This window comes from Ambystoma mexicanum, chromosome 3q (assembly GCF_040938575.1).
Source record: "Ambystoma mexicanum isolate Mex_15411 chromosome 3q, UKY_AmexF1_1, whole genome shotgun sequence".
NCBI lineage: Eukaryota > Metazoa > Chordata > Amphibia > Caudata > Ambystomatidae > Ambystoma > Ambystoma mexicanum.
Genome location: NC_090926.1, coordinates 793,465,351 through 793,480,995, shown reverse-complemented (window position 1 = coordinate 793,480,995; position 15,645 = coordinate 793,465,351). Strand labels below are relative to the sequence as shown.

At 44.1% G+C, this 15,645-nt stretch overlaps 1 protein-coding gene across 1 annotated transcript in view; it reads left to right on the top strand.

The window, feature by feature from the left end:
• Positions 1–15,645, top strand: part of LOC138583003 (polycystin-1-like) — a 569,194-nt gene that overhangs the window by 552,390 nt on the left and 1,159 nt on the right. The gene's annotated exons all lie outside the window — the stretch shown is intronic.

Genomic DNA, 15,645 nt, shown 5'->3' with positions numbered 1-15,645 from the left:
GGACCTTGATCTAAGATGTCCGTTAGATCATCCTGCATAAAGTCTTTAGGAGGACTGGACCAGCCCAGATACCCGAGACCCTAGCCATGAGCCTCCTGTATGAATGCTCTGCATGAGCCCCAGGCTCAGGCCTACCAAATTCAATTTCCAAAGAAGTGTCCAACCCACTGGCATCATGGAGGGTCTGCCTCAACTCCTCCAACTGATTGTCTCCAGAAAAAAGTAGAGCTTCATCAAGTTCACCAGGGTCCTCAAACTCAGACCTTTCTTCCTCTTCATATATGTCAGCCAGAGGGAGTTCAAACCCAGGCCTGGTGACAGAAGAGGGCCTGGAGTCCAAAATTGGCCTCACAGACTTCGCCGTAGCCTTCCTAGGAGGATCCACCACATTGGTGTATTCCAAAGGGAAATTTCGGGCAAAAATACCCGACGGCACCGTGGGCTGATAAAATGGCAAAGCGTTGACGTCCGAGTCAGACGGACACGGCGCCACCCGAGACGACACCGAGCCCTTAGGAGGTTGCAACGGTCACGCTGGGGACGAGGACCGAGACCTAGAAGCACGTCTCTTTCGATTCTCCGAAGCCTTGTCCGGACAGGACCTCGAAGGTTCCGTATGCTAGTCACGTTGCGGACCCTAGCCCGAAGGTGTGCGAGCCACGGTACGAGACCGTTCCTGGTCGGCTTCACTAGAAGGCGCGACCGGACCCGGGGCTTGCGATAGAAATATCGCTAACATTTGCTCCTTAAAGGCAGCCCATTCCTCCGCAGTCGAGGATTTCGTCAGGCATGCCACTTTCCTTGCGGCTCCCTCCTCTGAGGAGGACAGCGAAGGCGACCGGTGACAGCGCTTCTGCGAATGCCGTGGCAAAGAAGAAGAATGGCGGGAACCACTCTGGGACCGAGAACCCCGGGCCTCCAACCAACGCGAAGAGTCACCCCTCGACTCGTCGGTGGACCCTCGACTCGTTGGTGGACACCCCTTTGGACTTGGACTTTCAGGACTTACAACCCCTACCTACCTGGAGCTTCCCCTTCCCCAAGGCCTTGGCAGTCAGCGACTGGCATCTCGAACAGTCGTCGGTGTCATGCGACTCGCCCAAGCACCACAAAGAAATGCGATGCAGGTCGGTGATCGACATTTTCGACTTGCAGTCCCCGTAGGTCTTCAAGCCAGACCACGGAGTTGCAGGGGTCAAAGAAAAAGACATCTCAACGATGAACACACGAGGCGTGCCGAGTTTCACGAAGCAACACGTTCGCGGAAAAAATGGAAATGAGGCTGCGGGCGCGGTGCATCCTATTTATAACATCCAGTGACGTCGCCCTCAACAGAGGCCTTCGAGGGACAGCGACCCAACGTCATCGACGCAGGACGCCCTCTGCTGAAAAAGTTTCCGAAGTGCACAGCTGTGTCAAACACAACATGTCAAAGATGTGGAATACGTTGGAGGACAGAATCCATTCGAAAAGCCAAGCAGTTCATCACAGCCGGTGAGTCGAAGGGAGAACTGATAAGAAACCGAGCTGTGTTGAACTAAAGTTGCAAATGGCAAATTAAGGGGAAAACCAGCTGCAAAGGGGTCCAGCACCATGTGTGTGCTCACTCGATAGACTCTGGTTGATTCCCCTATTGTTGAAACTACCGATCCCTGAAGGCCCTAGGAGAGCCGCAAGGAAAAGGTCAAAGTGGTCATCCGGCGGTCTAGCAAAACCCCCTGTACAGTCGAAAGTCTTTGACCGGCACATAATTGGGAAGCTAAGGGAAAAAAATCCTGCATAGTGAGAAAGGAGAAGGAACTGTGTGTTCGGCAAGAGTGAACCCGATGGAGGGATGCCGACAGAACGGGACGAAGCATGATGCCCCAATGAACATTGTGTTGACAAGAATGAACCTAACGGAGGGATGTCCACAGTGGATTGTTTAAAAAAGACATTCAGATTTGTGAATGCAAACGGAGAAATCTTGTGAATAAAAGCCGTAGTGAACCCGACAGAGGGAGGCTGCTGTTGAAAGGGATCTGAGCCCAAAAGAGGGGGATCCAGGAGTGAAAAGCCATCACCCACCCACCGTACATACAGAAAGGAACATTTTGTTTTGTTATTTTGAACCCATCAGATCCTCAGAGGCAAGAGACTTTTTTGTAGAAAAGTTGTAAGGATTGGCAATAGTTTTTTATAGTATAGGCCCTTTTATTTGAGAAGATGCCACTAGGACTGCCTTATTATTATTTGATGGTCGTAGCTTGCTCCCATCTTAGATTCAGGTTCAGATTAGGCGTTTTTCCAACCTATCTGTACAGTTTAATAAACACCCTTGAACTGTGATCACTTGTGTCTGTCTTTACTGTTGCCACCATGAGTTCCTAACATATGGTGCCATGTGTGGGATGTGACTCAATTTTAACTAATTGGGGAACAATACAATTTCAAAAAACGTAGTCAGAGAGCTCCTAACCCTTCCATCGCCACCAAGGAAAAAAATAGGGTTTGAGATTGGTACCAGTAGGGAAGCTATTATCCCCCCTGGGAAAAGTGGAATGATTCCAACAGACTTGGTTTTGATACACCCTACGGGGTGCTACATATGATTTGCTCAGAAACCTGGCCTAGCGTGGAAGTTCTGGATAGATGTCTTAGCAGACGTTATTGATACAGACTTCTGGGGAGATGTGAACGTTCTCTTACAGAATCATGGTGAGATCCCTTTCGAGGTATGTCGTGGATATCAAATTGCCCAGGGAATTTTGGAAAGAGCTCTATTTCCTCAGTTTAAAGAAAGTGAACCAGATAAAACAGAAAGAGGTAACTTAGGCTTTGGGGAGGCTGATAAATCTTTTAACATAGAAGAAAGGAAGGGAGAAGAGCCTACCATCTATTCTGACCTACCCTTCACCCAGCGAAATTATCCAGCTATCGCTGAAGCTTTTCTACAAGCAATTCCGGAAAGAGAAGGCTTAGAGAAGGGAAGCCCCTTTTCTTCTTAAAACAAGGATTGCTTTATAGACGAGAGACTTCTATGGAAGGTTTAGTAAAAACACAGTTGGAAATACCCAAGAGCCACCGAAAAGTTGTGCTAGAGATCGCGCATTCCCATCTTACTGGGGCTGGGGGGCATTTAGGACAATTTAAAACCCAGGTGCATATTAGTGGGACATTTTACTGCCCAGGTATACACAGCGATATAAAGACCTCCATACAAACATGCAAAATATGTCAAAAGACCAGCACGCACATCGCATTACCTGCCCCTCTAAACCTGTTGCCGATTATAGAAGTCCCCTTTTCGAGATTAGGAATGAACATAATTGGACCTCTAGAGACATCCAGACTAGGGAATAAATATACCCTTGTGATTTTGGATTATGCGACCCGATATCCCGAAGCATTCCCAATGCAAAATAATATCACCCAACAGATCCTTAAACACCTTCTAACGGATTTGCCCAGGGTCGGCTTTCCCAAGGAAATACTAACAGAGCAGGATTCGAATTTTATGAGTAAACTTATGGCCGAAGTGAAAGAGCTGCTCCACATTACCATCTTGCAAACTTCTGTGTACCATCCCCAAACTGATGGCTTGGTAGAAAGATTCAATAAAATCCTGAATCTAATTTTACGAAAATTGGTAGATAAGGACATGAAAGACTGGGACCAAATGATCCTGTGGGCACTATTTGCAGTAAGGAAAAGCCCTCATTCTTCCACAGGTTTCTCTCCTTTTGAACTACTGTATGGTAGAGAGCCCAGAGATGTCCTGGACATGCTCCGGGAAACCTGCGACGAACGAGAGGATGCCCCATTCCTATCTTGCAAACCGCCACCAAAATGCGAGAACATATAAAATTGGTTTGAGACTTAGTTTGTACTCATATGGAAAAGGCTCAGAGCCAACAAAAATCCACTTATGACCAAGAAGTGAACTTAAAATCATTCTCCATAAGACAAAAAGTACTGGTCCTCTTACCCACATCAGAAAACAAACTTTTCTCCAAGTGGCACAGACTTTATGAGATAGTAAAATGAACAGGAACCTGTACTTATAAAGGAGCCCAACCAAACAGAAAACAGAAGGTGCATTTGTATCACGTAAATCTCTTGAAAGAACGGAAATAGAACCCGTCAGCTAGCCATGCCAAAGCTAGCCAAGCCTGTCTGGTTCCCGAAGAAATAGATAACTTTGACTTAATTCCTCCTGAGCTATCTATCCAACAACAATAAGATCTATAAGATGTAGGTGTCTCATTTCCTGATGTATTCTCAGAAAAATCAGGAAGAGTAAAATGCCCATACCACTATATTAGAAAGAACACCTAAAGGTAAAGTGGTTCATTTAAAACCATATAGACTCCTAGAAGCCAGTAAACAGATAGTGATTGAGGAAGTCAACAAAATGTTGAAAGCCAATATTATCGAGCCTTCTTCAAGTCCATGGTCCTCTCCGATCATGTTGGTATCTAAACCTGACCGTTCTTGGAGATCCTGCATAGATTTCCGTCAAGTTAATGCCATTTCGGACTTCGATGTCTATCCCATTTCACTCATCAATGACCTAATTGATAAACTCGGAGCAGCCACCTTTCTATCTACCCTAGATTTAACCAAAGGGTACTGGCAAGTCCCTGTATATGGGCCAGATAAGGAAAAGACTGTTTTCAATGCCTCTAGGACTGTTCCAATTCAAAGTCCTTCCTTTTAGCGTACACGCGCTCCAGCCAATTTTCAACGCCTCATGAATCGAATCCTACAACCCTATTCCGATTTCTGTGGAGCTTATATTGACAATATCATCATTTAGAGTAAGACATGGGCGGGCCATTTCTTCCATCTTTATACCATCATGAAAGTCCTCAGAAACTCTGGCCTAACTGCTAATCCAGCTAAGTGCAATTTGGCCCAGTCAGCCCTAAAATATCTTGGCTTCTTCATAAGGAAAAGGAATGTACAACCCCACTTGAGAAGGTAAAAGCCGCCTTAGATACAAGAACCCCCAAGATCAAAAGAGATCTTTAGAGCTTTTCTCGTGTTAATAGGATATTACTGTATGTTTATCCCCAACTTTTCTGACAAAACAGCCCGGCTGACAGATAAACTTAAGAATGCCGAACCCCTGAAATTTCTTTGGAATGACGAGAATGAGCTATGTTATAACACCTTGAAACAGACTCTGTGCCAGAACCCAATCCTGAAGGTACTCGACTTCTCTAAGGAGTTTGTGTTACAGACGGATGCCTCCCTTACAGGGTTAGGAGCCGTCCTGTTGCAGGTTTGCGATGGATTGGAACAGCCCATATTATTTACTAGTCACACCTGTTGCCATGTGAACAAAAATTACGGTGTTGGAACTAGAGGCCCTGGCCATCAAGTGGGCCATTATACATCTTAGATACTACATAGCCAACGCAAACACTCCAGTCATCAGGTCATGCACTGGTTTCTTGACCTACAACCCTTGATTCACTGGGGAACACCGAAAAGGAAAAGACCAGGGAAATGTAAACTTTCTTTCACGGTTCCCCTGGGAAACAAATGTGGCTACATCGCATGGAGGAAGTGTATGTGAGAAACCTGAAGGTGTCTCCCTGACTAGTCCCCGGGGATCTGTCATCCAGGTGGCCAGGACGCGGCCTTCGGCATTGGATCCAGTTCCTGGGGGTTGACCAGTACGGGGGATCACCTGGATGAGGGTTCCTCAGGGAGTTGAGGTGGGACACTGACGGGTGAGATGCGGTATCCCCTTTATTATAACACCTTTTCCCCATCCTACCACATAGGATACTCAAACACTCTAGCCCCACCCCCTTTTCCGACACAAACACTTTTTTACACCACGAAAGATAACGGATTAATACGAGAGCCGTTTACCTGACATGTCGCATACAAAGGTCAGGCAAAGTCAGGTAATTGACTGGAACCACACACACCTGACAGGCATTTCTCTTCCCCACAAGGATAAAAGGTGGAGCATGAGAGCATACTACGAGCAAGGAAAACAGCACAATGAGAATTTTTTAAAAAATATAGGCCCTTTTATTTGACAAGACGCCACTAGGACTGACTTATTATTTGATGGTCGTAGCTTGCTCCCATCTTAGATTTAGGTTTTTCCAACCTACCTATACAGTTTAATAAACACCCTTGAAATGTGATCACTTGTGTCTGTCTTTACTGTTGCCACCATGAGTTCCTTACATAGGTCAGTAATGTTACAACGTGTTCTGAGGGAGAAGAAGCAGATTTTCGTTAGTGAATTTATTTGGCCATTGAAGGTTAGCTCCAAGCCAATAAGGTTTTTGACTTTTTGCACTTGAATGGGGCAGGAGAGCCAAGGATTGGAGCCATATTTTTGGAATCCAGGATAATGGGTCCGAGTTGAAGGAGAGGATTTCCAATTTGGCCGGGTTGAATCCAAGTCTGTTGGAGTTCATTTGATTGGAGACTCTTGCGGCAATAGACAAAAACGCACCCAGCCTGCTGGACACTACATTGGCCCAAGATCAGAAAAGGTGCACCGCAGGATAAAAAGAGGTGAGCCACCCAATACCCCTTATACTGGACCGCATCAACTCTGCCCAGCTACGGAACGCGAAGGTAACAAGAAGATACACACGTCGGCCAACGCACTCAAAAGCCCACGCTGGATATATTTGTGAAGACAGCAAATACAGATGAATCTGTGACGTCAACTGCTCTAGCACAGCGCAGTGAGATGGACCGGACAGGGGGAGACCAACAAGTTCTGGCAGCTACAGCAGCATTAAAGATTGCACTAGAGACTAAAATGGACGCTATCAGCATAGATGTGAACCTGTTGAGGCAAGTCGTCAGGGCGTTAACCGAGAGAACAGGGCTATAGAAACAAGTGGCCGAAAACATGTTGAGCCTAAAAGAAAGTACGACGTACATAATGACTCTTCAGCAGCAAATGAAGAACCTGGAAGGGAGAGTAGATGACGCAAAAGGGCTGCACAGGAGGAATAACGTTAGGATTATCGGCCTTCCGGAGGGGGAGTAAGGTGCAAACCCAACGAGTTTCGTTGAAAATATGCTTTTACAGGAAGTTGGCCCAAGCACCCTCACACAAGTTTTTACGGTAGAACGGGCACATAGGTCCCTGGCCAAGAAACCGCCGCCAGGATCCCAACCAAGGCCCATCATCGCCCCGGATTCTCCATTACAAGGACAGAGAGAACATCCTAGAATACTTTAGAACAGGTGGGGAGATACAGAGAGCATCCGCACGGATAAGAGCATACCCTGATTACACTCTGCAAATTCAAAAACTAAGGATGCACTTGTGAAAAAGAAACTCATCGAATCCCACCTTAAATATATGCTGTTGTATCCAGCATGGCTAAAGGTGATACATAACGACTGGGCTCGTTTCTCCGACAACCTGGAAGAAGTGCATACATGGATGAATGCAGAATGCATGCCGTCAAAAGCCGAGAGACAAATGAGCGACGGCACCAACACTTGATGAAGATATTGCATAAATGTTGGAAGATCTACAGCAGGACCGACACCCGAACAGACAATGGGACTCAGACCCACACTAAGAGCGATTTTTGACATGGAAATTCTGTGAGAAGCAGGTGCGACCACATTGCTGTCCCCGGAGAACAGAGGCGTTGTGTAAGGGTATCCTTCACCCAAGTCAGTTATTTTCGGATACAAGCGGTTATGTATCCGCCTGCTGCACACCCAGCACCGGACAACAAGGTTAGCTGGTGCGGGAGTGAGAAGCGGGAATGCCTGAGCATGAGGTACATAGCTGGACAATTGTTCGAGGTTGTGGGGTAGTTGAGGGACCAGGGTTCAGTTGGAGGGATTGTTGGGGGAGGACGGGGCAGAGGAGATAGAGGGGGAAGACGGGGATGTTTGTGGCTATCCGTCATAACCACAATAAATGATGTTGATTCGAGAGTCGGACATACTATTCATTGGGTTAACCTTACTAATGGCAGGGGAACTTAAAATAGTCACCTGGAATGTCAGGGGCCTGAATAGTTATGTCAAAAGGAAGTGAATAATTACTTATCTATGCCGACATAAGGTGGATGTAGCCCTCCTACAGGAGATGCATTTGACACCAGGAAAACACAAAGTCCTTATAAAAAAAATGGAGTTGTAATACGATATGTTCGCCTTATTCAGCGTATGCTACGGGGGTGCTTATATGGATTGCCCTATCAGTGCCTTTTCGAGTCCTCAAAACAGTGACAGACAATGAAGGCAGGATGGCCTTGGTTCACAGTTTCCTCGAAAAGCGCAAACTATGCATTATCAATACCTACACCCTGAATCAGGACGCGCCAGGGATTTTCAGTTCATTGTATCCCAGGGTTAGCCCATATAGACACTATACCAAGAAAACAATAATACAGGGAGGCCTGAGAAAGTGCCATATTTCTTGTGTAGGATCAAAGCTTGTGATGCAGCAGTTTCAACGTTGGTCCTTAAGTCTCTCTGTAAACTAATTCAGTTTGCGTTGCATTTATCAGAAGTCCTAGGTATCTATACTGAGATGTTACAATCAGGGGATTTTTATTAATTTTCCATGACAATTTGCCTAACGTTTTACGGTTCCTTGGAGTGAAAATCATGACATTTGATTTCTTGCTGTTAATCATTTTTGGCAGTATTCATCCAATGTGTTCAATTGTCTCTTTAATCCAATGGGATTCTGGTCCATAAGGACCAGATGATCCGCATATAGCAACCATTGCACAGGGCAGGGTCCCAATTTTAGAGGGAACGCTCATACCTGACCCAGTTGGACACCAAGACCGCGTATGAATAAGTTAAATAATATTGAGGTCAGGACGCATCCCTGTTGCAGTCCTAGAGCGGTTTTAATCCGATGAGTCAAATGCCCCTGATGATTCAAACAAATTTGGATTGAGGTCTCCAAGTGTAGATCCTTTATGATCTCTAACAGATGAACATGACAACTCCACGTTTCCATTTTCACCCATAACATTGGACAGTCGACCGCATCAAATTCCAATTTGAAGTCAATGAAGACTAGAAAGACTGGTTGACCAAATGATAATGCCATTTCCTTAATTATAGACAAGGTCATTACATTAGGGACAGTTCCCAAACCTGCACTAAACCCTGACTGGAACACATCAGTTATTTTCTCCTCTTTTATCCATTTTAGGAGATCTCTTAAATCTAATCTTGCAAATACTTTGCCCATAACGTGCAGCAAAGCTATTGCTCAGTAGTTTGCAGGGTTATGCCGATCTCTTTTTTTTAAACTTGGTACAATTATTGACTTTTACATGACATTTGTATTTGTTAAACTCTTAGTATATGATTAAAAAGTTTGGTCAATATTTTTATCCATATATCCAAATGACTCTTCAATATTTTGTTGGACATGCCATCGGGACCAAGAGCATGTGAATTCGATAGTCTTTGTATGATTCATCTAAGGCCCTCTGAGTCAAAGTCTAGTTTCCAAAAAGGACTTAATGAGGAACCATTAGGCTCTCCTTTCGAGACCAAGGTCATAAACAAGGCTTCAAAGTGAGCAAACCAATGGTCTTCTGAAATTATGTTTGTCTGGAGCACTGATTGACCTGAGGTTGTGGGATTCATTAACAAGTGCCATATGATTGCACTGTTTTTCACAGCTTGTCTTTGTAGCATGATCATCTTGTGGCTCTTTAACCAATTATTTAATCTCTGTTTGAGCCTCCTGATGTCACATGAGCTCGACAATCCTCGATACAGTTTTATTAGTTTAATTCCCCTTTTGCTTCTTTCTTTTTTGTGTGTACTTCTATATCAAAGTTATATTTATGCTTTGAAAGCAAATGCTCATGGACATGCTGTTGGGTTGTGTACTCGTACAATATCATAGGATAATCCTGTATTTTATCTGAGTTTCTCTTCAAATATTCATTTAAAAACAACAGTGAGGAATTGGTGCAGAGATGACAAATCCATCTTGTAGTCACCTCCACCAATTCACTAGTTTTTTCATGGGTTCTCTGACCCAGTGGAAATGTCTACATAGTGATAACCAAATGGTGGTCACTATTTACTTGTGGGCAGACAACTCGATATTTAACACCAAAATATTTCTCTTGGACACAAAGCAATAGTCAAGGATGGCCTGTTGTAGGCCCCTGGACCATGTGGGAGCAGCTGGTATGTCTCTTGGAAGAGTGGCATTGACCAGTAGAAGTCCTCTGGAGTTCATTTACTCGAGCCAGGCACTCTTCCGCAACATCAAATTGTTGTCTAGTGGGCTTAGGCAAAAGATATTCAGGTCCGCCATGATGACCACGCCTAATAATTTAGGTTCAAGGGCACATGTATCCAAGAGGGAGGCTGCATCCGTCAAAAAGGCATTAGTTATCTTCATTGGATTCCAATACAAATTTTTTATACCTAAGGACCCCCGAGAGTTGTCACTATGCATGGACCAGACTAGCTTCGTCATCTGTGAAAAACCATTTGGGGATCTCCATGGGACTAGTTCTAAACCAAGTCCATTTTTACACGCTGTCATCAGACCGGCCATTGGTCGGCCTTTCACCTTCTTGGAGGCCGGGAGATAGAGACATGTGTAACCATCGAGAACAGGAGCTGACAACAACCATGTTTCCTGTAAACAAAAGACATCTAGGTGCCGCGGGGGATTGTCACAATTTCACAGAAGGTGTGTATGGCCCCTAGTATTCCAGCTTCCCATTTGTATGAGCACTAGCCCAGTTTCCCTTTTTGGCTAGTTACTACCTCCACGTTCTACCAAAGCCCCCGGTAGCCATGCCCAATCTACAGCTTCACTATATTCCTCTTGAGGTTGCAGTAATTCTATATGTCTCAGGGTCTGCTGATTTTCCCACAGGCAGGTTATTCTTAGTGGAGCACAGCCAGTGGACTCACTGTGTTCTGAAGAATGTGTCACGTGGAAGCTTTTTACCTGTTGCGCTTCCACTGGATGCGGTACTGGGGGACATTTTACCTGCTGCATTTCCCAAGCTGAAACCTCAAACATCAAATAACCCAAGGAGCGGAGGTGTGGACTCGCCTCCATAATTACCTGCTTTACCACATTTGAAGAGATGTGTAGAAGGACCCGATCTGTTTCATAACTAGTTACAAATTTAACTTGTTGGATGTGGCTCGATGTGACCAGACCTAGACCTGGGATGGAATAAAATAGATCGAGAACATTAAATCTGTTCAGGTTTCTCCCCTAAGAATTTGTATCTAGTCACTCAAGTAGGAGATGATTAAGTATCTTCAGAGGGTTTTTTCTATCTTTTGAACCTACCACCCTTGATGTAGATTCATGTGTATATTCATAATTCAAGACATCATGGTTCTCATGGTTTGTGCTTGATGAGCGTTGGGGATGGGCCCAAGTCTGACTATACACCCCAGTTCTTGGACTGGGCAAGTAGCTAGTAAGAGGGATCATCATTTATTTCTGGGAGTTCACTAGTCTCGCTCTCCTTTCATCTAATGTCATGAAAGACATAGGCAAACTCTCAGATGGACATAGTGTCACAAACACAGGGGTGCAGCCAACATTTTGTCATAGACTGAATAAGTTGATACATTTGCCAAGTCAACTATTGATTGCGTATTCGATGTGCCCAACACTTGAGTTACAGAGTCATCAGCAGGCCTACCCCCTGATAATGGAGCCAGAGGGATAGATGGAATTTCTTTCCTCCTTCCTCTCGACCACTCTATCTCGCAGGGGCCTTACTCTCGACCATCCGCAAGGCACCTAATGATTGTAAATATTTTCTTCAGCCTGTCTGGAAGTTTTTATTTAGTGATCTTACATTTTTGGATTTCCTCATCGTTTTTAAAGGGCCCTGGTTGTCTTTCTTCTTGTGAAAAATGTCAAAATTCTGTTGAGGAGCATCCAATGTGGTCGAAACGTTATAACGTGGTGGTCACTGCCTGCACCATTGAATTCATGGATAGGGCAGTCAGGCTGTAAAGACTCCATGACAGGTGATAGGGAATTTTGGTTCAAACCCATGGACATCAGAGTTGGAATTGGGGCCAGTACAACACTTTCCGGTGGATTTAAGTTTTCCGTCGACTGCAGGATCTTACTCAGAAGAGAGAAAGCCTCCACGATTATCTTTGGGAGTTCCTCTTTGATGGTGGTTACTTTTAGCATCAGAGCCGAGAGAAGATCTGCTTGGACTAAAACCTTCTCATTAAATAAATCATATAACTTTCAAAGTGTACCAAGCGATTTGTTCATTGCCACAAGCATTAGTTCCACCGAAGGAGGAGTCAAATTGACCAGACCAAAGGAACGTCTTGGAGTCGGATTGACAAATGAAACCGATGAAGGCGTTGATGAATCAGAACAATCTAGAAAATTCTGTTATACTGTTGGGGAGGCTGGCAATTTCCTACTCTGAATTGACAAGACAGATGAGTCATTGAGGTGTTCCATTCGTTCATCTAGAGTCATTTTCCTGATCAAAAATTGATTGGCTACTTGCTGGTAAGTTCATTTGGCCTCATTACGAGTCACCCGGTATGGAAATGACGGTGGCGGTAAACCGGCCGCCACAGTTGTTTCCATACCGGGTGATCTTGAGTTCTACAGGCGGGAGGCCTGCAGGCGGACGTGGAAACACCGGCACCATCACGAGATGGTGCCGGTGTTTCCACTTCCCCATTCCCATTGAGTCCTATGGGACTCAATGGGAATGGGGATTTACCGAATTCCGCCTCTGGAATTCCCGGGACACCGGGGTTGTAATGCCCCGGTGATTCCGGGAATCACGGAGGCGGAATGGTAATACGAGTCGGCCGGTAACCTGCTGGTTTTTCCGGCTCGGTTATCGCCGTACTCGTAATGAGGCCCATTGAGTGCAGTTCTGTATTAGTTGTCATTGATGTCTCATTCGGCTGTACTTCCAACTGAGGACATGCTAATGTGCCATTAATTTGCGAGTGAAGTGTGGAATGATTCGTTAGGGCATGTATCTGCGCAATGGTCACAGATGGAGTTATAGAAATTTGTTCTGAATTGTCCACCTCTGCCACCTGTAATCTTAGGTCGTCAACTTTTTCCTTAGATGTATCGGTTTCTGTCTGTACATTATGAAAGTGACGTTGAGGAGTCAAGGGGTTTGAGCCCGATGCTTCCAAGCTAGCAGGTATTTTCAAAAAAGCAGAATCTGGGATGTCGACAAAAATGATATCAATTGTGCGATAGGACAAATCAAGGGGCCTGGGGTTTAATCAGTAGTAGGAAGTCGAACTGATTAACCTTGTTTTTTCCCTGGAGTATAAAGTATCAGTATCTTCTTGGGACCTATATAATGTCTAATATCCTTTGCTCTACCAACAGGGGTTGTAACTCATGGGAGTCATTGCGTGCTTAATATCAAACATTGCGACTCAGTGGGTGTTATGACTTTAGTCTCTTGCGGCATGTTTGTTTTCAATGTATAAGCGCGAGACATTCTTGAGGAATAGGGGCTGGAAGTTCAACAGACTCAATCATGTGATTGGGGTAACAATTTCTGTAAATGAGGTGTGTAAACAGTCAAGTATGGCAGTCAATATTAGATTACATCAGATAACAATTGCTCTGTAGCTGGAAGGCAGTTGATGGAAGGGCGAGTTTGCCAATCAATATATCAAATACAAGTGAGGTACTGTTCGGCAGATATGAACTGGGTCGAAAACAATTTTAAAGTATCCCAGTATCCCCACAGACCACAAAAACCACTCAGCTCTCCACGTCGCTCGTTCAATGGGGTTTTGTAGGAGAGCAGCAGACTCACTAGAGACATACTCCTCCTCCGCCAGATATAGAAATGGAGAAAACACTCTGTGTCACTGCCTTGTATACCGAAGAAGTAAGTCTGTACACTCAGACCACCACAGACCATTCAGATCTCCACTCCATTCCTATGTATACACACCCATGAGGCCCCTTATCTTAGCATTGCCGTCACTGCCTAATTTAAAGTGGGTCACCAAACACCCTGCTCAACTTGGAGGCCAGATTCTTGTAAAATATCTTGGCACCTACTTATAGCCAGGAAACTGTTTTGTAATAATCATGCCTATTACTAATTTTCCCGGGTTTGAATATCAGAGTTACAAGCCCTCCCGGTAAAGATTCAGTGGGTGCACATCTTTCACAAATTAATTAAAAGATTGGTCAAAAAAGTTGGTGAGAAAGGATTTGTACTTCCGACAAAACATCATTGTTCCAATGACCAAAATTGTCAGCATCTTATGAAACCCACCAACCTCTCTCTTAAGACGGGTGTCAAATGCAGAGGATGTGCCTACATCAATGTACTGAAAGTGACGTCTAACATCCTCAGTATCTTTTTGAACAATACTATATTACGAATCTCATTGGTTATGTCCTTGTTGTAAAATGCTTTTTACCCTCTAATGTTCTGGTTTTGTAGGGGGAATCTGATCATCACTTGATATTGTGTCTATCCTTTGAGGGTTTGTCAGTATTAACTGGGTTTTGGAGTATTTCATAATGTCTTGGCTAAAGGACTGAATAGGGATAATCTGTCTAATTTCTGTTAACTTCTTTATGATTGATCTCCTGATGAGTACCCTATTGTAATGCACATCTTCTTGTTTACAAAACCAAGATGCTGTTAGGATGATGGCTAAAGTGCAACACGCTTTGTGCTTTGAAAAAGGCACCTGGGACTTATCCCTTTTGACACTCCTCTGTATGTCAGACTCTTGGTTATATTTACAACGTGTTTTCTCACCCATCATTTAATAATGGCAGGTTTAATGCATTCTTGTGCCAGTATTGTTTTTTCTAAGTAACTTTATGTAAGACAGTGATACAACGCTGTTCTCAAAAACCTATAATAGTGTGAAATCAATTGGTGTCCTTCCAATTTTGGATGTGTATTACTAATCTGTTATATCAAAAGTGGTATGGTTCTAGACAGGAGACTCTGTCCCATTTTCATGAACTGCAGTTTGCCTTGTATTGTGAAACCTCATTCCGACATTCTTTTTCATTGTGGGGTCCCGATCGTTCTCCCATTTTCCGTTCACCCTTATCCCTTTTAGCCCAACACCTTTTCCTTTCAAGGCACTGCATTATTTTTAAAATTTGTTAACAAATTGTATTTTTGCAGCAGCATGTACCCTTAAAATGTCATTTGATAACATGTCAGGATAATGTCAACATTCCCATGCAATTATGAAATACTGCACGATTGCGTAGGATGTGTTGCTCAACTGTAACATCCTTCTCTAGCAGGAGAATGTTTCCATCTAAATTATAAGCTCTAGGGTTATTCTAAATGGCTTCTAAAAAGGAAAGCTAGGGAAAAGGTTTACCGAGTTTGGGATTTAACACATCTGTCATACAACACCATTCCAGGTTTCATAATTTAAAAGACACTCAAATTGATTGAGCGGTCACCTAGACTATGGGCAAACAGGGTAAACAAAAGTGACCATATAAGCATCTTAGACATCACAAAGCAAATATATGAGGATATTTCTATACTGAGAATGATAGCTATACTTTTCTTTTATTGCATACTAATGTACGAATAAACCAATCCTACCAATTAAAATTCAAAAACCTGGTCACACATAATATGGCAAGACTTCGTGGATATTGTACAGTTAGTA